The following is a 23609-nucleotide window of genomic DNA, read 5'->3' as shown; positions in this document are numbered from 1 at the left end:
ACAGAATAGTATGCAAGTCTTTGAGCCCTCCAGAATTCTTCATCAAGCAAGCTGGGGAATAAAAAAAAAGGAGGGAGAACTAGAGATGGAGATTTAAATTGTAGGGTTTCAATTTCAAGATATAATATGAGAGAAGGCTGCAGGCCTTAAAGCAAACTTCTACCAGATGTTGAGATAGCGTCATCTCGCACCTAGAGTTTCAAAGGAATGTTAGAAGGGGGGAAACAAACAATGGTTGATCTGTTTCTGAATATTTTATTTCTTAAAAAGACATTTTTATTGGAATTCAGCTAAAATTCTGAGGTGAAATACCCAGGTTTGTTTGTAGAGGGAAAATAAATGCAGTGATACTAAGTTTGTAACAGTAGAACATGGGTTCAAACCCACATTTAATATAGTTTATTAATAGGAATAGTTTAATAAAAGTAAAAATAAAGGTTCTCCTTGCACATATATGCTAGTCATTCCCGACTCTAGGGGACAGTGCTCATCTCCGTTTCAAAGCCGAAGAGCCAGCACTGTCCGAAGACGTCTCTAAGGTCATGGGGCCAGCATGACTAAATGCCAAAGGCGCACGGAACACTGTTACCTTCCCACCAAAGTGGTCCTTATTTTTCTACTTGCATTTTTATATGCTTTCGAACTGCTAGGTTGGCAGAAGCTGGGACAAATAACGGGAGCTCACTCCGTTATACAGCACTAGGGATTTGAACTGCTGACCTTTTTGATCGACAAGCTCAGTGTCTTAGCCACTGAGCCACCGCGTCCCGAATAGTTTAATAACAATAGCTTAATAGAAGCTATATTGTAGACTTCACATAGTAAAGTAGGTCAATTTTAGAAATGGATTTAAAGTATTATCAGTTTTTAAAAAAATTCCTTCAAAGTGGGATAGTCTAAATCAGTGTTTCTCAACCTTGGCAACTTGAAGATGTCCGGACTTCAATTCCCAGAATTCCCCAGCCAGCATTTGCTGGCTGGGGAATTCTGGGAGTTGAAGTCCAGACATCTTCAAGTTGCCAAGGTTGAGAAACACTGGTCTAAATTATATATTTTTCCATGGTACCTAATCTTGCAAACTATTTTGTGAACTTGAATAGGCTTAATAAAATAATTGTCTTAATAACCAATTTTGGCAAGCAGGGATCATTCTGTTTATTGTTTATTTGTTGGTAAGAATATTTGTTGGTAAGAATGTAAGAGACTTTGGACAGCACTGGCTCTTTGGCTTTGAAACGGAGATGAGCACCGTCCCCTAGAGTTGGGAATGGCTAGCATATATGTGCAAGGGGAACCTTTACCTTTACTTTTATTAAATTACTCCTATTAATAGCCAGGAATGACTAGTACATATATGCAAAGGGAATCTTTACCTTTACCTTAAGAATATTTAGCCTACTTTTCATTGAAAAGTAGTCAGCAAACAGGATACATAAAGCAAACCTATCAATGGTATGTAGCATTGTTTATTTAAACAATTAGCCCTTCAGGGAATCTGTCTTCTGTCTCCATTGTTTCTCTCTACAGCCAAACTAAGCTGCAAGCAATGCAAATCAGTACATTGCTGCTAATATTGACCTCTAGGCCCTAACCTGAGAACCTCTCTGGATCACCTGTGGAGAGATTTATTGCACCAATGTACAGCTGACATTGGGGCTTTCATTCGCAGTAAATGAAACTCACTCCATGACATCTATAGTAATCTTTTTCATTTGTGGCTGAAAGCTTGCTGAAATGACACTGCATTGGCTTGCTTGCAGAATGTTAAGTCTCATAGATAAATACCTCCTTGGTTTTAGCACACAATACTCTAATCCTTGATTTCTGTCTAGTGATCATTCTGAGTCTTTCAACTCGGGTCTGGTAGACCTACCATGCTTTTCTGTCCAATGCTTAGAGATCTACAGTAACCTAGATACATGGCCACACACTGGGAGCATTATCCTTAAGAGATAAGAGAAGAGTCATTTCAGCCTCAACAGGGCTCCTTTATTACAGTTGAGTTGATCTATAACAAATCATCAGAAGTCGATCTCTGCAAAGAAAAGTAAAGGAACTGTAAGAAGTAAGAGGGATGCACACATAATAATTGATTTTGCAGTTCTGGCATTCCTACATAGGCCTGCGTGGGGCAAGGGCCAGCTGCTTTGCCTTTCTTCATTCCCTCAGAAATCTTCCATGGGTCTCCTGGTCATTGAACAGTGACTGCAAAGCAGGGATGAGCAACCTTCCTGAAGCTGAAGGTGGCACTTCATTTTTCATGAATACATTGGTTCTAGAATTTTAAAGGACAGCAGGTCATAATAAGTGAATTGAATAAGGCCTAATGTGATATAATTGAAGGATAAGAGAGTAATTATCATAATCTTTAACATGCCTCTGAGTCAGTGTTGGCACTTGACAACTACCTGGACAAGTTCTTGCAGTTTTCTTGGCAAGGTTTTTAGAAGTGGTTTGCCATCACCTACTTCCTATGGCTGGCCCAAGGTCATTCTTCTGGTTTTTCACCTAAGGTAGGGCTAGAACTCCCAGTCTCCTGTTTCTAGCCTGATGCCTTAACCACTACACAAAATTGGTTTTCACACTTATTATGGCCTTAAAGCTGCAAAACATAATATATGATATATCAATTATGAGGGGTCCTGGGTGCTCTCTGAGTTTGCTTGTTTTCTTGCAGACATTTCATTACTCTAACAAGGTAACTTCATCAGTGCAACTAAGGAGAATGTAGCTCAGGGGCACCACAAACTATTCTTACAAGGGCATATCTACTGATACGGGGGAATAACAGAATAACTGAATTGGAAGCAGGGGTGGGATTCAGCCGGTTCATACTGGTTCAGGCAAAACGGTAGTTCTGACGATCAGATTGGCCTGCCTACCATTGCACTTTACTTACTTATAGCCTTTCATCTGATTAGTGCAGCAGAGCAGATTGCCACACCTCAGCTGTGTTACTCCCCAAGAAGTAGCGTGGAAGGTAAGGTTTGGTAAAACTGTGTGCACTGTTACCTTCCACCGGTGAGCGTGTAGCAAAACATGCGATCGCCAAACCGGTTGTTAAACTGGCAGGATCCCATCACTGATTGGAAGGGACCTTCTAGTCCAACCCCACACACAATTAGGAGAGCCTATACCATTAACTGGATAAGTGGCTGTCCAGTCTCTTCTTAAAAGCCTCCAGTGATGGAGTACCTACAACTTCTGAAGAAAAGCCATTCCACTTAATTATTAATTATTCTCACTGTTAGGAAATTTCTCCTTACTTCTAGGTTGGTTCCCTCCTTGATTAGTTTCCATCTGTTGTTTTTGTCTTGCCTTTTGGTGCTTTGAAAAATAGGTTGACCTCTCTGTGGAAGCCCCTCAAATATTGGAACACTGCTGTCATGTCACCCCTAGTCCTTCTTTTCACCAGACTAGACTAGACATACCCAATCCCTGCAACCATTCCTCATATGTTTTAGTATTTTTCACATGCCCCCATCAAACTATGGAGATAATATGTCCAACCTAGCCAAAGGAAAGGCACACTGAAATTTCTGAATTGGAATGGGGGAAAGATAGGACAGTGGCACACGCCCTTTCAAAACTGCCTGATTGGATCCTAAGCATAGACCAGTTTGGAAATGACTGTCCTGCTTAAGATGTCCTGACATTTTCAAATTCTAATGGGTAGAAAGTCTCCAAAAAGAAGCCCAAAGAAATAAAACAAGTATAGTGTGACTGTAAATAAATGTTAGAACAAAGTGTATTAAATAATTTTCTCCTTCTGTCACATATAAAAACATACAAATAAATAACTTAGTGGCAATTTTGGGAGAAGCTTCCGAAGCTACCTATGATCCAACAATTTCAATTTTCTAGATGACCTTCCTGTCTGGCTTACCTGACATCTTCTTATCTGGGCGATCTCAGAAAGACAGCTGCAAGAAAGACTCCCCATTGTTTTCAAAAATGTCATTGAAGCTGCAGGTGGGGGAAAGGAGCAGTCTGGACAGACATGGAGCAGGGAGTAGAAAAGAAATAGAAAAATATGAAATTCCTTCCATGTTTCTGTCCATCAGACACCCTGTGTCTTTTCACTGGTCTCATGGATTGCTGATTTTATCTGCTGAGAATAAAATGAACAGGAGGAGATGCTTAACACACCAAAAATATGCATTCTCAGCATAATGTATGTTTTAGACTGGTCTGCAAGCTGCAATTCGCAAATGCACTCACCTAGGCTAGGGCTACCATATTTGTGTTGCACAAATCTAGGTAAGATTTTTGTGACTTTGAAAGTCACCTGGTTTTTGCAGTCTAGACATGGTAACCCTACAGAAAAGTAAATCGTATGTCACTTACATGGATAGCACTCGTTTTTTTTAAAAAGCACATTCTATTAGTTGCTAAAAGAATGAGTGTGACATGGCTGGGCTCCCCCCCCAAAAAAAAAATTAAACACAGTTTTTATTCTCATTGTCATGAAAAGCCACAGCTTCAAAATATTTATTGAAGCTGCCCTTCCAAAGATAACAGGAGAATCGCAAATGATTCTATTTAACAAAATAACAGAGTTATAAGGGATCTTGGAGGTCTTCTAGTCCAACCCCATACTTTGGCAGGAGACCCTATATCATTTCAGACAAACAATTGGCCAATCTCTTCTTTAAAACCTGTTAAAAAGTGTTGGAGCACCCATAGCTTCTGGAGGCAAATCATTCCAATGATTAATTGCTCTAATTGTCAGAAATTTTATCCTTGTTCTAGGAGAAATTTCTAGGAGAAAAGGCATAGACTGTTAGTTTGTGAAGTGGTAGAGATGGTAAAAATCAAGTGAATTGTTTATTATAGGCTAACTATCTTGATTTTTTTCCTCCCCATTTCCTATTGTGAAATTTTCACAAGGGTTTTCACAAATTTCCACTTTTCATCCTGCAAGGGCCAAGTCAGCCAAGTGAGTCTAAAAATCCAAATAAAGCAGACATACTGTGCTGAGATGATTCCCAAAGAATTGAAAAGGTGTTCTGTTCTTTAATTCAAAGAAATAGGAGCATAGCTGGATAATTCTCCTCAATTCCTATCAATCCCTTGAGGCATCAGTGGTCTTACTTGCAAGAGGGACTATGCCTAGTTTTGGCTGATACATTAAGTATGAAACCCTGACATGAAAAAGGAAGCAAAAATAATGTGAATTCCAGGCAGACTTAGTGATGATGAGAAAAAAAGAGGAAAACCCCTCATCCAGAACTGGGGTTAATCAATGAGTTGGTCAGCATGGCTGATAACAACAAATTACTCAGCATGCTGACAGATATTTCAGTCAGTGAGGTACTGCAATAAAATCTGTAGGAGTGAAAAATAAAATGCTAAATGCATTTTAGCAAGTAAGATTAAAAGGACTCCAAATGGTTTAGGCAGTAGTGAGTTGTTGAGCAACAAATGAAGCTGTTATAGTCAAGATACAAGGAAGATGGGGATCCCAGTATATGACAACTATGGAAAAGCAATGGATCAATTCTCTTCTGAGACAGGGTTTGAAAAGTGCAAGTTACTTTTTTTAGACAAAAAAGGTAAGATATGGAAGACACCAAATTTTTCCAATGGAAGGGAATTATCAGTGGTTGAGGGCAGCCAACACACATCTCATATTTCTTTATAGAGTTCATATTATATTACACTCACCCTTGTTATCTGTACATTGTTCCTTTACTAGATACTTTCTCAAGAAATAGGAGCATCGTGAGGGAAATCAGATGAAATTGATTTGCTGGGTAATTGGTTGCAAAGAAACAGTGCAAGGGACTTCACTGCTCTCTTCCTTGCAATTGTAGAATAGCCATTTGGAAAGGCCCAGGTGGAACCATATAATGAAGGAAATCTAACTTCTTAGATGGAACATGATGAAGATGTCTGTTTCCACCAGAAACAATAGCAGTTAAGAGGAAAATGAACTGTGCTAGGTAGTAAACTTGCTTCCCCCCCACTCCTGTCCAGACCTGGAAGAAATACGACTATTTGAAAGGAATGAGTCTGTCCGTTCCGATCCAGGGGGAATCTATTTCTATTACTAGCACACCAAAATAACCTGAAGGTGTAATTATACCCTGGAAATATCACTCCACTGGAATACAAATACTTTCAGTGTGTTTAGCCATCTTAAATTTTGTTGCCTAAGCCTTAAAAAGGCCTGAAGGATCCATTTCATCTCACAAATCTCAAGCCAGGCTGTGGTATCAGCCATCTTTTAACAACTAGGTTCGAAATGCCATACAAATCAGGCCAATGGAAAGAAGGACTTCTGCTCTAAAGCATCATTCCTCAATCTGCATTCAGGCCTGCAGCCACAATGATTGAAATAGGTGAGAGTTGTAGACCAGGTCCCTTTGTAGACATCTACCTGTACAGAGAACGTTCCGTGTGCCTTCAGCATTTAGTCATGCCGGCCACATGACCACGGAGATGTCTTTGGACAGCTCTAGCTCTTTGGCTTTGAAACAAAGATGAGCACCACTGTCTAGAGTCAGGAACGACTAGCACATATGTGCAAGGGGAACCTTTACCTTTACATGTAGAGATGGGTTTTAATCATTTCCCATCATTGCAATTCTATGCGGACTATTTCCTGACTGCCTCTCAATGTGCATATAGAAGCCGCATTAGATGTCACTCTGAAAAATCATTTGTTCTCCTATCTGGAAATGTTATCTATTGTATTCAACCCTATAACTGAACAATAATTGTGTTAATTATCTACTAATAATTATCTTGAAAGAAAAAATAAATAAATCCTAGCCTAAGTTCACACTGAAGATTTCTCAACTATACACAAACTTCCATGCACAAGACTGGCTTCAAAACAGTTAATTAATCTACCTGCTCAGTGCTAATGAAGTAATGGATTGCACATGGCATAGGAATGAGCTTAAGAGCAATCATTTTTGCCATTAAGTACTCATGGATCTGTCATAGTTTGGCAGCTGATTTCCATTAGAAAGCCTTGTGTCACAGAATGAAAAAAAAAATCACTTTGCATCTATTCTAGCAACTATGATAAATAGGTACGAAGAATGATTTTCTTCCCTTGATCCTTTGCCACATTATTGTTTTAGTTTAAGACAAAGAAAAAGAAGTAAACTTGATGGTGTTGAAAATTGTTATTGCCAAAAGTCAGCAGTTCCGTACTTTGATTTGTTAATTGATGGCATATATTCCAGAGATTAAGAAAATATGTGTCTAAAATGCAGGCATCTACTGAAACTATTTTTTTTTAAGTCACAGCATTGTTGCAGACTCCAGATCCCTGATATGACAATTTCAGATGTACACAGAAGCTGAGATTGTCTCCTGCTTGCATTTGAGTTGAGGAAGTCATTCTGGCTACATATATTCATGCCTTCTGCTTGTTGAATGACAAACCTGCAATTGATATAAATCCTGGATCCACTATCTGGCTCTTTGGAAATTACAAAGAGCTTGCCAATAACTTCTCGAGTCCCTGTCCAAGTTGTTATTTTTAAAAATATTCTTTTAATTTAAGAAAAGAATAGCAAACTAGTATGCCATACCACGCCAGCTTTAAGTGTCCATCCAACAGTGCCTCCGGCATTGCCCAAGAGATTCCAGAGGCATGCTTAGAAAAACAGGTAACTTTGCTTTCATTGCTTTCTTCTATGAAAGGGTTCTGTGATTGGCCACATCCATCAATAGCAATAGCACTTAGACTTATATACCGCTTTACAGTGTTTTGCAGCCCTCTCTAAGCAGTTTACAGAATCAGCCTATTGCCCCCAACAATCTGGGTCCTCATTTTACCCACCTCGGAAGGATGGAAGGCTGAGTCAACCTTGAGTAGCCTGCAGTACTGCACTCTAACCACTGTGCCACTGTGGCCCAAGCCACCATTTTAGGAAAATGGTTCCCAAATTCCAATGCGATTGCTAAGGAAAATTTGAAAACCCTTGTTCTAGATCAGGGGTATCAAACTGGCTGCCTGAGGGACAGATGCAGAGGTGGCTTCCTACCAGTTCGCACCAGTTCAGTAGAACTGGTTCATCAAATCTACCGAACCGGTTAGAAGAGGTTCCACCAGTGGACCTGGAAAGCAGGCCACACCTACAGAAGAGGTTCCAAAAATTTTTGAAACCCACCACTGGACAGATGTGTCAAGTGCAGGCCATGCCTACTCCTGCTCCACGAAGGGAAAAACTTCAAATGATGGCAACGTGACGCAGCGAGTTTGACACCCGTGTTCTAAATTGAACCTGAAAGACATGAACAGGAACATCAGAAAGCCACCAGCATGTAAGAATTTGCACAGCCCATTCTGAAGATATCAACACTTCATACATACGATGAAAGTAATTGTTACCACAGTTATATTTCAGAACACACTACATATTATAGTCAAGCGCAGCTAATTAAACTCCCATGCATTTTATAGTAGGAAGATTATATTTGGAGCAAAACGAAAGGGTGCTTAATCATTCCCAGGAGTACTTTTTCTAATCCAATTTGTCTCGCCAGACATTGATGGAAAGATTTTAGATATTACACATTGTACGTAATATTTGCATGCACAAATCTATAGATATAAATCTGGGCCACTTTATTTGGACCTACTGCATCACATATGATTGAGCATAGCAGCAATGATATTGATGTAAATATAAAACCTCTTAGAACTTTTATCCAAAGTTCAACATAACATTTTTATACATGAGCTCATTGATACACACATACATGAATAAACATACATTATATTTAATATATACAAATGAACAGGAATGTGAGTCAGCATGATATATTATTTTATTTCATAGAACCCAGAAACTCCACATTTCTTGCTTAGAGCAATTTTTTTAACCATGTATCTTTGGTTTGCAATGTTTTCTATCTTTTCAGATAATGCAAGAACTCATTTTAGATGCTTTCAAACTGTAAATATTTCTGATATTAACTCTTTTTGACTAATGTCCCAAAATGCATTTTAATGCATATTTGTCAAATATATACATTTGGATGAAATGGGACAGTAGTAGATATTTCTAATGCTAATGCTAGTGCCTTTCGTGGACCACTGATTCGTGGCATTTCAGTTCAGAAAGACAATAAAAATATTTTAAAGGTAAGAGTTCCCCTCGAACATATGTACTAGTCATTCCTGACTCTAGAGGGTGGTGCTCATCTCCATTTCTTAGCTAAAGACGTCTCCGTAGTCATGTGGCCAGCATGGCTAAATGCCGAAGGTACGCGGAACGCTGTTACCTCCCCACCAAAGGTGGTTCCTATTTTTCTACTTGCATTTTTATGTGTTTTTGAACTGTTAGGTTGGCAGAAGCTGGGATAAGTAACGGGCGCTCACTCTGTTACACGGCGCTAGGGATTCGAACCGCCGAACTGCCGAACTTTCTGATTGACAAGCTCGGTGTCTTAGCCATTGCGTCCCTACAAGAATCTTTTACACTCCTGCTAATCAATATAATCAAATAATACTGGAACAAGTAGCATCCAACGTAGTTGAGACAACTGATCCATAACTGGAAAGCAGAGCAGACAAATCAGAAAAATAACTTAAGTCATATATGGGTTTCTTTTTTACTGTAGACAAAATTAAAACTCTGCAAAAGACATTCTAGAAAACCTCAGCTGTTGGAACGTTTAAAAAAAAATTTTTTTTAAGATACCTGATAAAATCTAACAAACGTTTTTCTGGCTATAAACAGCAGGGAGACAACTATCTGTATGTGCCTTTTATAAACTTCCCAGGTGCATGTATTCATTCCATTATTTCCTGTATAATCCCTAAGGTATATAGGGCAATGTCCGTTCAGAAACGTTTTTGTTGTTCTTGCAACTTTATGAATGGAAAAGACAGAAGAGGCTCCATGATTAGCCAGGAATTTGTGGATGACCAGAGATATACAGCCTATCAAGTCTGACACTCTAACACCACATTTGAAGCTCTTTCTTTGTGCATGATGTTCCAGTTAGGATTAGCTTTCCCAGTTGTGATTTCCTCCATAGAGAAAAATGTGCCAATAATGTACATGTGCCGTATCTATATTTTCCCCATGTCATTTCTCAATTAGCCCACAGAGTTTCCGCTGAATGTACACAGAGTGTATCTCCCTGGGCAGAGACATGATGCAAAAGCCGTTCAGACAAGATGCTTGCAGAGGGTATCCAGTATATTGGTTCAGTTCAGAAGATACAGCATACAAACTCATGTTTCAAATAGCTGCCAGATGATATTTTGCATCCCCCTCCCCGCCCAAACCACATACTTGATTGGTACCATATATTTGTTCTTTAGTCCGTCCATCTATCATTGTCTCAAGATCAGCAAACTAAAGTTTGGGCTCTTTTGAAATGCATCCCAGCTGTGCGGTCTTGAAAAGGCCATGCCCTTTCATACAATTCCTATCTACAGCCGAATCTGAACTAACTGGCGCCATCTAGCTCAAAATTCTTTTAAGAACAGCATGTAGATTTTGCTGCTGGATATGGATCAATCTGTAAAGAATCAAGTTATCAGAGGTCAGCTAATCCTCAATATTTCTTAGTAATATTTTCACTTAGAAAATACAGATCAGAATGGTAAAATAGCAGTTTCTGATTTTGGCGGGGAAACAGCAGTAAAATGCATTGTCAATAACAATAGGCAAATCTGATATACAGGACAAAATAGTATTTGCAGATTTTTCAGCCTAAGAGCTGCTATTCATGTCATCTGTTTGAATGTATGTATTGTGACAATGGTATGTCCTGGAGATGTCACAGTAACATGTCTACTTATTACTGATTATAGGAAATCCTTATACACAAGTATATCAATATGAGAAACTACTGTGTTTGTGTAGATGAAAAGCATACACAAACACAGGCAAGCAAGCACAGAAATATACACCTGGTTTAGAGAAAACCCTCTTATTTATGTCAACAATTTTTTTTGTCATGTTGCAGAACGATTTCTTTTTTTGTGCTTCTGAATTTTGTGTAATCATTGTTTGAATGTTTTCAAAACTACCGTGTAGTTTTCTAACTCAATAGTGATGCCAGGTTCAAGGAAATCCATTTGAACAACGCAATTTTTTGTCCTTCAAAAAACCTGTAACCATGAGTTTTCCTGCCAAAACTTGGAATGAGATTACACATACACATGCAGAGGGGGGGGGGGGAGGGAGGGAGGGAGGGAGGGGAGAGAGAGAAGTGAAGTGAAGCATTCCATGTTTCATCAGCTGTCACAATGCTTTGAAGAAATTCCTCACCTTCAATCTCATAGCACAACAATTGCTGACAAATTTCAATTTTGATACTTTCAATTCTGCTCTAAGCACATGAGGAACCCATTTTAAATAAATGTTCTGATATTGAGCATTGATAATACATTCATTCCTTGAAATGCCAGAATTGACAGGGATTTCCCTTTGAGTTATCTGATCATTCCTAATCAGTTCATCAACCTTTCCCGTGTAAAGCTTGTCAGTTGTTGTCAGAGGTTTTTTTTATCAAATGAATCAACTCTTCTCACTTTTCCATCTTGACAGTTTTCGGGCCAGCAATGCAGTTCTCTCCTCAGCACAGTGATCATCAGGAGCAACTGGCATTGGACAGTGAACTGCCGTTGATGGAAATTTTCAAACCACCAATCCAAAAAGTCATGGGACATTCTCAATCTGCGCTGACAAACACCCAGGACAAACCAGAGGATTACAACCTTTTCTCACCCCAACGTCTTGCCAACTGAAGTGAAAGGAAAGATCCCATGTGATACATCAGAGCTTCTGGTGCAGAAGTGTCAAACTTGCATTGTCACAAGGTGAGGTATTGTGACTTTTTCCCCCTTCACTAAACTAGGCGTGGCAAAGCTCATGACACAGCCGGCCCGTGGGCTGCGAGTTTGACAGCCCTGTTCTAGTGCATCAGGACTGCCATCTACTCGCCAGTTGGCTGTGATCATCAGCTCTGCTTTCACAAAGCCATCTTCAGTTCCCCATACTTTCTCAGAAATCAGAAATCTTCTATCTCTTTACTCATTGACCAGTCACGTACTGTTTGGCTATCATAACACTTGTTTTAACAGAAGTTAATGCCAAGAATCAACACTTTCTGTATTTCTATTGCCCCTAGCATGGTGATATTTCTGAGATAATGAGGAAGAAAATCTTGTTCTGTTCCATTTTTAACCCATGTTTACTTTCCAAAACATCACAAGAAGAGTTTAACACTCTGAAACAGCCTTCCCAATTCTACTGCTCTTCAGATGGGTTTGAGTTGAAACTCACAAATCTCCAGCTGGCAATGATTGATGCTGTGGTCTTGCAATACTATAATGATAATCCTGGCCAAGAATCACTGACTTTATGTTCCTGATGAAGAGGTCTGGATGCTCTAATCTCTTTGTAGATATGTATTTGTGTCCAAAACAATTTATTTTACATTTATTGACCATCAGAGTTTGCCATTCAGATTTAAAACAAAGCAAAGAATCTACTATATATGTGATACTGTATTTTAGAGCCACAATATTTGGGCATACATTTTTTATGTGTTTCTAGACCAGTGTTTTTCAACCACTGTGCCGCGGCACACTAGTGTGCCGTGACATAGTGTAAGGTGTGCCATGGGAAAAACACCCGCTGGGTGTTTTTGCCTTGGGACATCTCCACTGTTCCCTCTAAGGTGTGCGGCTCTGCGGCCGCGCACGTGGCAAGAAAACACCGCGCAGCCGTTTCAAACTGCGCGCAGTGATTTCTGCCACAGGCTCCCGAAGCTGAGGGGAATAGCTGCTGCTGCCTCCTCCTCCTCCAACAGCACTGCCGGATTTGCTGCCAACGCTGAGGCCAGCTCAGGTGCTCTGCATGGAGGCTAAGTCAAGGACTGGCTGTATTGCAGAGGAGCTGGGAGCCACCCAAGGATTTCACGGTGCTACGAGGAGGAGAGCGAGCCTCTGAGCAGCTGCGGGGAGCCTGCCTGGCCAGGAGCGACCTTCGGCTGGACGGAGGGGCGAGGGCTGCCTGGAGAAACAGCGAGGGCCCTTTTGAGCTAGTGAGCAAGATCGTTTGTGGAGCACACCAGTTGTGTGTGGAGGCTCCACGCAGAGCACCTGAGCTGGCCCCCGTGTTATCCCTCCCCCTTCCTCCTCCGCCGTGCTTTTGAGGAGCCATTTGGCCGCGGGAGCTAGTAGGAAGGCGGCGGAGGGGGGGAGCAGGGAAAAAGGCCTCATGGCTTCTGAAAAACCGCGGAGGTGGAGGCGGCGGCAGGGGTAACCCAGAGCCCAGCTGAGATGCTCCGAGCGGAGGGGGAGGCACCGCGCCACTGCCATGGGGCGGGGGCGCTGCGGAGCTTTGGAGGCTTCACCTCGCTGCAGCGCTGGGCAGCAAATATGTTGGTGCTGTTGGAGGAGGAGGAGGAGGAGGCGGCAGCAGCTATTCTAGTGGCGGCAGGGGCTCGTTGGCATCTTCAGCGGCAGCCCTGCCTCCTGTGAAAAAAAACGAAGATGGAGCAGATCCACGCAGATGACGTTGCTGCAACATGACTGGAGGAGGAATTCTGGGAGTTGAAGTCCACAAGGCTTAAAGCTGTCAGGTTTGAAGACCCCTGGGATTTTTTTTCCTAAAGGGTGTGCAAAGGTCTTGGAACTTGACAGCTTTAAGACTTTCATGCTTCAATGCCAGAGTTCCTGAGCCAACATGACTGGAGGAGGAATTCTGGGAGTTGAAGTCCACAAGGCTTAAAGCTGTCAGGTTTGAAGACCCCTGGGTTTTTTTTCCCTAAAGGGTTAGGGGTGAAAAGATCTTGTAACTTGACAGCTTTAAGACTTGCATGCTTCAATGCCAGAGTTTCTGAGCCAACATTTTGGTGGCTAAGCAGGACCGTTGTTAAGTGATACTGATATTATATAACACTTTAATTAAGCGGGTACCTTGAATAAACATAACTGAGTTTCAATAATACTGATTTCGTTGTTGTCTTAGGTGACATCTGTGAAAAAAATTCAGGTGCTCAGGCATGAAAATATGCCGCTCAAACACTATACTTTTCTGCTCACACTGAAAAAAATTAGAGGGAACATTGGACATCTCTGTGTCCTGAAAGTTGCTTTCGGGACACAGGGATGCCTCTATTAGTCCCTGCGGCCCCGCGTTTACTTTAAAAACGCAGGGACCGCCGGGAGGTAGCGCACGCAGGGACATCACTGACGTCCCATGCGTGCGCCCATAGCAACAATCGCGGAGGACCGGAGCAGTGAGGAGAAACGCGCGCTGTCAACTTGGTAAGTGTTACCAGCGGCGCGTCTCCTTCGGTGTTCGGTGGTTGGATACTGCCAAGGAGTTCCCCGTTCTGGCAAACAAAGCTATTTGACATTGCTCCCATTTTCCACTACATATCTGTGTGAGATGAGCTTTTCAAGCCTGACTGCTATAAAAACTAAAGACAGAGAGAGACTGAGAGCTGTTGATGAAGAGCTACGTGTGTGTCTTTCTTCGATTCCTGCCAGAATATCAGCTTTGTGTTCAGAAAAACAGGCCCAGGTTTCGCACTGAGTAAGTAACAGAAATATGAACAATTATAAAATAATTTCTTTTTGTTTATTTGATTCCTATTCAGAGAATTACACAGAGTTAAAAATTTTAACATTTTCTAATGGTGGTGTGCCTCGTGATTTTTTTTCATGAAAAAAAAGTGTGCCTTTGCACAAAAAAGGTTGAAAAACACTGTTCTAGACCAATGGTCTCTTTTTGAGTCTTCTGCTGCTGCTTTCCCCTGCTCTACGTACACACAAACAGATAAATGTCATCATGAAATATGTTGTAAGAGTTAAAATCCACATGTTATGATATCAGCATTTTGATACAAACTCTTCAAACAACTGAAAATAGTGACTGACACGCACAACAAACCTCCCTTGTGTCTTCCAATCCTATTGCTTGGAAATAATCTGAATCTGGAAGTCAAGAAGGCTTTCTGGGCAGGAAGTTCCATACAATCTCAATTTATTTCAGGGGAAAGAGTGGGAAGGTTTCCACAGCTTTTGTGGGTGCATTGCTGGAAAACTGCCAACCAGCAAACAGAGAACAGAGAAGCACAGAGAAGGCTGCGGGAGGATCAGAGGTGTTCAAAGGTATTCAGCCAGTTTCGTACCGTTTGTCCGAACCGGTGGCAGAAATTTTGCAAAGTTCAGCAAACCGGTAGCAATGGCTGGCTGGCCATGCCACTGAACCAGTCCCCCTGTCGCCGCTTGCTCACCCCGCCCACACGGTTGCCACTCGCTTGGACTTGCAAGGCAATGGGATGCGCATGCACGAAGAACATGGTGGCAACGGCAGCAGCTTTTTCACCACAGGGGGACTTTTCAGCAGCCTGCGGCCAGCCACCACCTCTTTGAGGGCCACTTTGCAAAACGGCTCTCAAAGAGGCAGTGGCTGGGGAGGCTTCTTTGCCAGCCAGCCGCTTTCCAGCAGCAGTGGTCAGCTTGCCTTCCAGAGTCTGGATCAGTTGCCGCGAGATAAGCAGACCAAACAAAGAGGTAGTGGTAGAGGAGGAAGCGGGGCTAGGGACAGGGCCATAAGTATAATCTTTATTGTCATTGTACTTAAATACAACAAAATTGGTTGTAAAGAAGAGGAAACGGGGGCGAGAGGTGAAGGGAGGGCGGGGGTCGATAGACATCCCAAAAATTTTCCTACCTTTTCCTGTGGGTGTCGCTTGGTGCGGGATGCCATGTGACCGAGTGGGTGTGAGTGATGTAAAGTTGGTCACGTCCACTCAGTCACATGCCCCCCCCACCTAGCCACACCTACCGAACAAGTAGCAAAAAAATTTGAAACCCAACACAAGTAAGAATGTTCATTGAAGAATATAGTTTCTTCATCTCAGTTATGTGATGGGAAGATCTGCAGAGATTTCAGATTGGCTATGAAATCCAAGCAAGAGGAATCAGATCTCAGCAGATCCTGAAATTATGCTTCATTTTGGTCCCAGTATGTTTTAGCTTTGTTACAAGTTCATCAGAGATTATAAAAAGTACCAGTTGCATTTCCAACATACATGCATTTTTGACAATTTATCAAAGGTTTAAATGCTAATGATACATCATATTATAAAGTTACAATTCAATGTAAATTTCAATCCAATATCATGACATATACAGCAAAAGGTTGAAACTGTATTATTATATTATACAATTGTATCACAGTGGCCAGTTGTTTCGCCGGATTTGGCATTGATTACTAGTCGGGCCCCACCCAGGGGCCTAGGATGTCGTAACGTATTTTCGTAATATGCGTGCAGATCCAAGCAGTGCGGCTTTTTGCATTTGACGGATGGTGATTGTGTCAATTTTTAACTGTTTTAAATGTAATTCCAGTGCTTTTGGAATAGCACCCAGTATGCCAATTACCACTGGAATTACCACTGCTGGTTTGTGCCATAGTCATTGAATTTTGATTTTTAAGTCCTGGTATTTTGCAATTTTTTCATATTCCTTCTTGTCAACCCTGCTATCACCTGGTATTGTGATGTCTATGAGTGTAACCTTATTTTTCTCAACCAGTGTGATGTCTGGTGTATTATGTGCCAGTATTTTGTCCGTTTGTATGCGAAAATCCCACAAGATCTTGACCATCTGATTTTCAGTGACTTTTTCAGGCTGATGTTCCCACCAGTTTGTTGCTGTTCTAATATTATAATTTTTGCACAAATTCCAATGGATCATTTGTGCTACTGAATTGTGCCGCAATTTGTAATCAGTCTGCGTGATTTTTTTACAGCAGCTGAGTATGTGATCAACAGTTTCATCAGCTTCTTTGCAAAGTCTGCATTTGGCATAATCAGAGGATTTTTCGATTTTGACCTTAATGGCATTTGTGCGGATAGCTTGTTCTTGTGCAGCCAGGATTAGTGACTCTGTTTCTTTCTTTAATGTACCTGTTGTTAACCATAACCAAGTTTGTTCACTGTCCGCTTTATCTTTTATTTTTTCCAGAAATTGGCCATGCAGTGCTTTGTTCTGCCAACTCTCCATTCTTGATTTTATCACATCTTTTCTGTATTCTTGTTTCGTCTGTTGGACCTTCAATAGATTTTTGTTCTTTACTTCGATTAATAGATGTTCTTGACTTTCTTTTAAATAATCAGCCAGTGCATGTTTTTCTTCTTCAACTATTTGCTTCACTTGTAATAATTCTCTGCCACCTGATTTTTGGGGCAGGTATAATCTATCAGTATCACCACGTGGATGTAAACTGTAGGGCATTGTCATTAGTTTCCTGGTTTTTCAGTCCAAAATATCCAAATCAGCTTGTGTCCAGTTAACTATACCAGCTGTGTATCTTATAACTGGTATTGCCCAGGTATTTATGGCCTTGATTGTATTTCCACCATTCAATTTAGATTTCAAAATTTTCCTAACTCTGTTGGTATACTCTCCCCTGACAATAGTTTTTACTTCTCCATGCTTGATGTTATCCAACTGCAGAATGCCTAAATATTTGTAGGCTTCATTTTCATTGCATTTAATTAGTTGGCTATTGGGCATTTCAATTCCCTCACATGTAGTGATTTTGCCCCCTTTTATGGATACAGTGGTGCATTTTTCCATGCCAAACTGCATTGAAATATCAGTGCTGAATACTCGGACTGTGTTTGTTAGTGATTGGATTTCTATTTCATCCATATATAATAAATGAGAAATTTTTTCAGCTTCTTTGGCTGTTTGGTATCCTAATTTCATTTTTTTAAAGATTACTGATAGTGGGATCATCGCGATGATGAAGAGAAGAGGTGAAAGTGAATCACGCTGGAAAATTCCTCGCTTGATATTAACCATTCCGTAGTTCTCATTCCCTACTGCTAACTCAGTTCTCCACTGTTTCATCGCCTTTTCAGTAAAGGATGTAATATTTTTGCTAATTCCAGTTGTTTCTAAGCATTTTATGATCCAACTATGTGTGCTACTGAATTGTGCCGCAATTTATAATCAGTCTGCACGATTCTTTTACAGCAGCTGAGTATGTGTCATTGAGTATGTTGTTGTTGTTGTTGTTGTTGTTGTTGTTATTATCATTATTATTATGGTATTTTACTGCCAGGAAAAAAGTGAGAAGACTATTCCTTTGTTTCCATTTGCACTTTTTCTTAGTTTTCTAACATTCATTCCCCCCCCCCTATATTTTTATCTTGTAATGAAAATAAAATCATTTTTTTTTAAAGTTATGCCGCAGTACAGCGAGACAATAATGAACTTAAGTATTTTTTGTTTAATTCATTACACCGCTTAGCCCATTACCAGGATATTTCCTTTGTAATGGCCAACGTGACTACGTTTCAAAGCTGAATTTATTTCCTCTTTTTGATCATAAACAAGGTGATTAGTCACAAGGAATTTATTTGGGCAAAAGTCTGGAGTAACATGGTCTTCCTTCCTTCTGAGCATCTTGCTGATGGGCTCCAAAATATTTTAGGAAAGCATGCAAGCCCATCACAATAAGTTGAAGGTCAAACTGCCACGTTCATAAGTCCTTTTTTTACAAATCACATTTAGATTGTTTAGCCCTGTTGACTGTTATCTTATACATATGTCTCCGGTTCTGTGACTCAGTCCTTTATTGAGGATGCACTGCCGAAAACAGAGTTGGATATCAGCAAGTGAAGCAGTCCAATTAGTAGATTACTCATCTTGTCTTCAGACACCTAGAATAATTAAGCCAAACAAATTTGCTAATTATAAAGTATCTTGCTGGAAGAGACCAATGGAAGTACATGGACTTGGGAATTTCAACTCACACTGATCCTATTGCTCCCAGAGTTCATTTGAGTTTGACACTTAAAGCATCTTAAACCAATTAATTGATCTTCTTTAGTTCTTGAATGTACATGCATCACAGTTAAGCATTGACTCCTGGCGACTACTTGGACTTGTCCCTACATTTTTCTTTGTAAGATTTTGGAAGTGGTTTGCCACTGCCTCTTTCTTAGGGCTAAGAGAGAGGGACTGACCCAAGCCCCACCCCCCTGGCTTCATCCCTCAGCCAGAACTAGAACTCACAATCTTTCAGTTTCTAGCTTGATGCCTTAGCCATGGTACCATAATGGCTCTGCCATGATGGTGACAAAGTCACATGGGTGACTTTGGGCCAGTCCCTTTCTCTCAGCCAAACCACCTCACGGGGTTGTTGTTGTGGGGAAAAGAGGAGGGGAGAGTATTAGGTATCTTCTAGTGGTGGATTTCAAAACTTTTTACTACCAGTTCTGTGGGCGTGGCTTATTTTGTGGGTGTAGCTTGGCGGCCATGTGACCAGGTGGGAGTGGCCAATTTAGCCATCCATTTTGCCAATTTAGCAGTTCATTAAACAATACACAGCAGCCCCCTTTTCTATTCTTTTTAATCCTGCATGAAGTTTTTGCTCTAGGTTTTTTTTTACTAGGGGAGAGGTTGGCAATGTCTGGGGATTTCTGGGAATTTCTCCTCTTTGTTAGAGGCACTAAAATAACCATGATATAAGGTCTCCTGCTGGAGCAGAGGGTTGGACTAGATGACCTCTGAGGTCTCTTCCAACCCTGGATTGCTGTGCTGTTTCAAAGCATCCTCTGAAGCTGTGTCTAGTGCCAGGTTTGTGGTCCTTCCTTCCTCTCCTTTTTCTCTCTCTCCCTTCCTCCCTCTATCCATCCATCCATATCTAATTCACTTTCCCTTCCCTTTTTCTCCCTTCCTTCCTTCCTTCCTCCCTTTCTCCCTCCCGTGAAGAACCCCAGGTGGACTTTGGTAGGAGGAAAAAAAGCCAGCCATTTTGAAACTTGATCATCTGGCATTCTTAGAGAGCCAGTATTGATTAGCTTAGCCTGAGCCTAAGGATAGCAGCTGGCAGAGGTCTTCAAACTTGGGAACTTTAAAACTTGTAGACTTCAACTCCCAGAATTCTCCAGCCAGCAGAGCTGAATTCTGGGAGTTGAAGTCCACAAGTCTTAAGTTCCCAAGTTTGAAGACCTCTCTGCTCCATGCACTTGGGATCCCCAAACGATGAGGATTTCTTTCTTGCTTTGCCTCTTGAAGCCCCCCCCCCACGCTTTTGATCCCAGGGGGCTGCAGGGGGCTTGCTACCCCCTCCACATGCCCTATTTTGGGCATGGCAAGCCTGCCTACAGCCGCTGGGAGACAAATGTGCAGAACAGAAAACCAATGGCGCCATACTGGTACGGTCACGTGTCTGCTGGAGTTACTACCTATTCGCCCGTACTGCACCGAATAGATAGGAACCCACTTCTGCCCCATAGTGATAAGTCAATGTTTCAGTATATCAGAGGTCCTCAAACGTTTTGAACAGGTAGCTGATTCACAGTCCCTCACACTGTTGGGAGGCCGGACTAGCTGGATGGGCATGGCTAGGTGGACATGTGAGGGTAGGCACCATGTGGCACCTTAGGCATGGAAGCCACCCAGAAGGTGAGGAGTGACTGAGTGGGGTGGGTGGGTGGGGCATTTGCACTGAAAATAGTCTACACATTCACACAACATTAAAAAGCGGGGGAAATTACATTTTTTCAATGAAGATTTTTCTGGGCATGTGCAGAACAGAAAACCAAGATGGCACCACGGAGGATAGAACAGGTACAGTTACGTGTTCCCCAAACCGGACCAAATAGGTAGTAACCCACCTCTGGCATGTTCGCCATCTTGAGTTACTTATAAAAATAATAAAGACAGGGTATAAATAAAATTAAATAAAAAATGATGCTTCCAAAAAAATAGTCTAATTTTAGGAAGTGGAAAGATGGCATTCTTCACACAAAGACACAACCTCCTCACATTCAGTTTATTTCCAGGAATGCCTCTGACCACCAGATTGTCTGATAGGTTTTTGAGGAAAATGATGAATGTTTTGTTGGAAGATCAGGAATAGGAAGGAACACCTGACAGGAAGGATGTGACCAGAGGAACAGGGCTTAGTATTCTGGTAAATTTGTGCTTTGTCATTGGAGTTGTGGTGGGAAAGCTATCTCCTAGTATCCATTTTGTGAACGTGCCCACAGCCCATTTTCAAAAACCTAAATGTTTCTTCCTTGCAATCCCAAACATTGGAGATGCTTCTATTATGCATTTCCTTCTGATCTTCCTACAAAATTGTTCAACACACCTAGGGACAGAGAAACCGAAGTATGGAACATCATAATATCCAGACCTAAAGAAGTCCCACTGCTTTAGTTACATGGAAAATGACTGAGAAGTTAAGCCTGCCTTCCAAAGCTGAGTCTTTCGAGGTGTGCAGAAACCCGTTCCCAGAATTGCTAGAATTGTGATGGCATTAGCAGAGAAACGTGAGAAAACTTAGTGTCTATGCTTATCTTTAAGGATTGGAGTACCCAATATAAAACATAGCATTATTTCCAAAGTTGGATAAAATTGCTTTGCAGTTAAAATAATTATGTAGTTTAGTTTGTATATTATGATGGCACAGTGGTTAGAATGCAGTACTGAAGGTAATTCTGCTGACTGCCAGCAGTTCAATTCTCACTGGTTCGAGATTAACTCAGCCTTCCATCCTTCCGAGGTTGGTAAAATGAGGACTCAGATTGTTAGGGACAATATGTTGACTCTGTAAATGGCTTAGCGAGGAGAGTAAAGCCCTGCAAAGCGGTATATAAGTGCTATTGCTATTGGTATTGGTATTTTTGACATATGACTTAATATGGTTCAAATATATAAGTCATCTTAATGGCAATGTAAATACTGGGTAGAAAGTTCTTAGTGCAACAATCCCAACAAGAGGAAGGAAGGAAGGAAGGAAGGAAGGAAGGAAGGAAGGAAGGAAGGAAGGAAGGAAAGAAAGAAGGAAACAAACACAAAGAAAAAAGAAAAAAAGAAAGAAAGAAAGAAAGAAGAAGAAAGAGAAAGAGAAAGAAAGGAAGGAAGGAAGAAGGAAGGAAGAAGAAGAAGAAAGAAAGAAAGAAAGAAGAAAGAAAGAAAGAAAGAAAGAAAGAAAGAAAGAAAGAAAGAACGCTGTCTTAGGTTTGCTAGATTTTTGCCAACAGGGTAAAAAATCAGGAGAAATGTTTGCAGCTATATTATTGTTATTGTTATTATTATAGTAAAGTTCCTTCCCTTGAAACCATTTTTAAAGCTACATGAAACCTTGATTTGTGGGTGGTTTGGAGAACAAGGAAAGCTCCGAATCCCCCCAGTCCCCTGTTCTATTCCTGTCATCCCTATCCAAACTTGGATGAATGAACCAGCCTCAAAATCTTCCACAAAGTCTGGAACACTCTCTCAGGGACCACAAAATTATAACCTTAATAAACCAAAGTTATTGACTTCAAAGATGAAGTGTACTTTTGTTCCACATTTCCAATCCCTGTCATCTAGATGTACAGCCTTCAGACTTTCTGAAACCACCAATCTAATAATGTGACACAGTCAATTATTTATTTCTAAAGGGATTGTGTCAAGGGTCGAGCATCCCTTCATTGCATACTGCACTGAGCGGCAAACAGCAAGGGAAGGAACTTAGCACATACGCAATGTTACTTTTTATTTTTCATTCATAATAAAACACCCTTATTTTTGACCTGGTGAACTTTGGATTCAGCATCAAAGACTTCACGTTCCCAGCTCTTTTAGGTTGGGTTGTCGTGTTTAGCCTTGTTTCAGCTTTGCTGGTTTTTTTTTCTCTGCTCTCCGTTTTTGGCAGACCGTTCCTAGCCTTTTGTTCCCACTGCTGCATTTTCCCTATTGCATTTTTATTATGGAGGTTTTGAACTACAGTAGGCTCGGTTTTCAAATTAACTTCTTTATAATGTCTCCAGATAGGGATCACATTTGTGAATCTACTCCTGCTGGGATTTGCTCATTTTTCAGAAGGAAGAAGTTGGTGGTGGCCAGACACCAAAGTGGCAAAAAAATGACCACCTAGCTATTGACCGAGTATGTTATCTTGACTGTATCCCACATAATTAAAATATGTGTCTAATCAGCTTCCAAGTAGCACATACTACAGTGAAAAGAGGAAATGTTAAAGGTGCATGGGCATACTTAAATTTGGATGAAGGAGCCGGTTTTTAACCAAGCCTTGTCATAATCCAGAGGGTTAAAGAAGCAGGACAAAGTGCAATGCCCCTCATGAGTAGGAATTTCACTTAGCGTTAATGAGGGTGAGTAAGAAAGCCAGTGACCATATGATGGGGCTGAATTAACTCCCATGGAGTAGCAAGGTGAAATTTTATGCCCGGCTGGTGCAAGAATTCTGTGAAAACCATCAGTCACTTGAAAGCTCAAAATAATGAAAGTGTAAAAAAATTCACATACCAAAAATGAGTGAAGCTGCGATTTCATCATTTTCCCTTCAGTTGTTGTTTTCTAACTTGTAGGTTAAACAGGAAGTTTTCTGCAGGATGTGCCGGTATCCTCTGTTCGTGTTAATAACTTTAACACTTCGCTTTCCTTTTCTCCCACGATAAACTTAATGTTTCCTCCCAAGAGCTGGGCTTTCATGACAGATTTCCTGCATCAGATACAAGGGCTTATTTCACTTAACCCCTTAAAACATCTATCTACTTCTCAGGATGCTTTACAGAAATTTGTTACATTTATATCTTTTTTTTTCTCCAGGCAATTTCTTCTCCAAAGGGGC

The 23609-nt window shown here is 41.0% G+C and overlaps 1 long non-coding RNA gene across 1 annotated transcript; it reads right to left on the bottom strand.

The window, feature by feature from the left end:
• Positions 1 to 1380: 1380 nt before the first annotated feature.
• Positions 1381 to 23346, bottom strand: LOC116504814. The gene is made up of 3 exons (XR_004254855.1): positions 23285 to 23346; positions 3887 to 4111; positions 1381 to 2275 (listed from the first exon to the last, which is right to left on the bottom strand). It is a non-coding gene; the product is annotated as an uncharacterized LOC116504814 (long non-coding RNA).
• Between the last annotated feature and the right edge of the window lie 263 nt (positions 23347 to 23609).

This window comes from Thamnophis elegans, chromosome 2, assembly GCF_009769535.1.
Source record: "Thamnophis elegans isolate rThaEle1 chromosome 2, rThaEle1.pri, whole genome shotgun sequence".
Taxonomy (NCBI): domain Eukaryota; kingdom Metazoa; phylum Chordata; class Lepidosauria; order Squamata; family Colubridae; genus Thamnophis; species Thamnophis elegans.
Note: the sequence above shows the minus strand (reverse complement) of the source record. Positions and strands in the feature narration are given on the sequence as shown.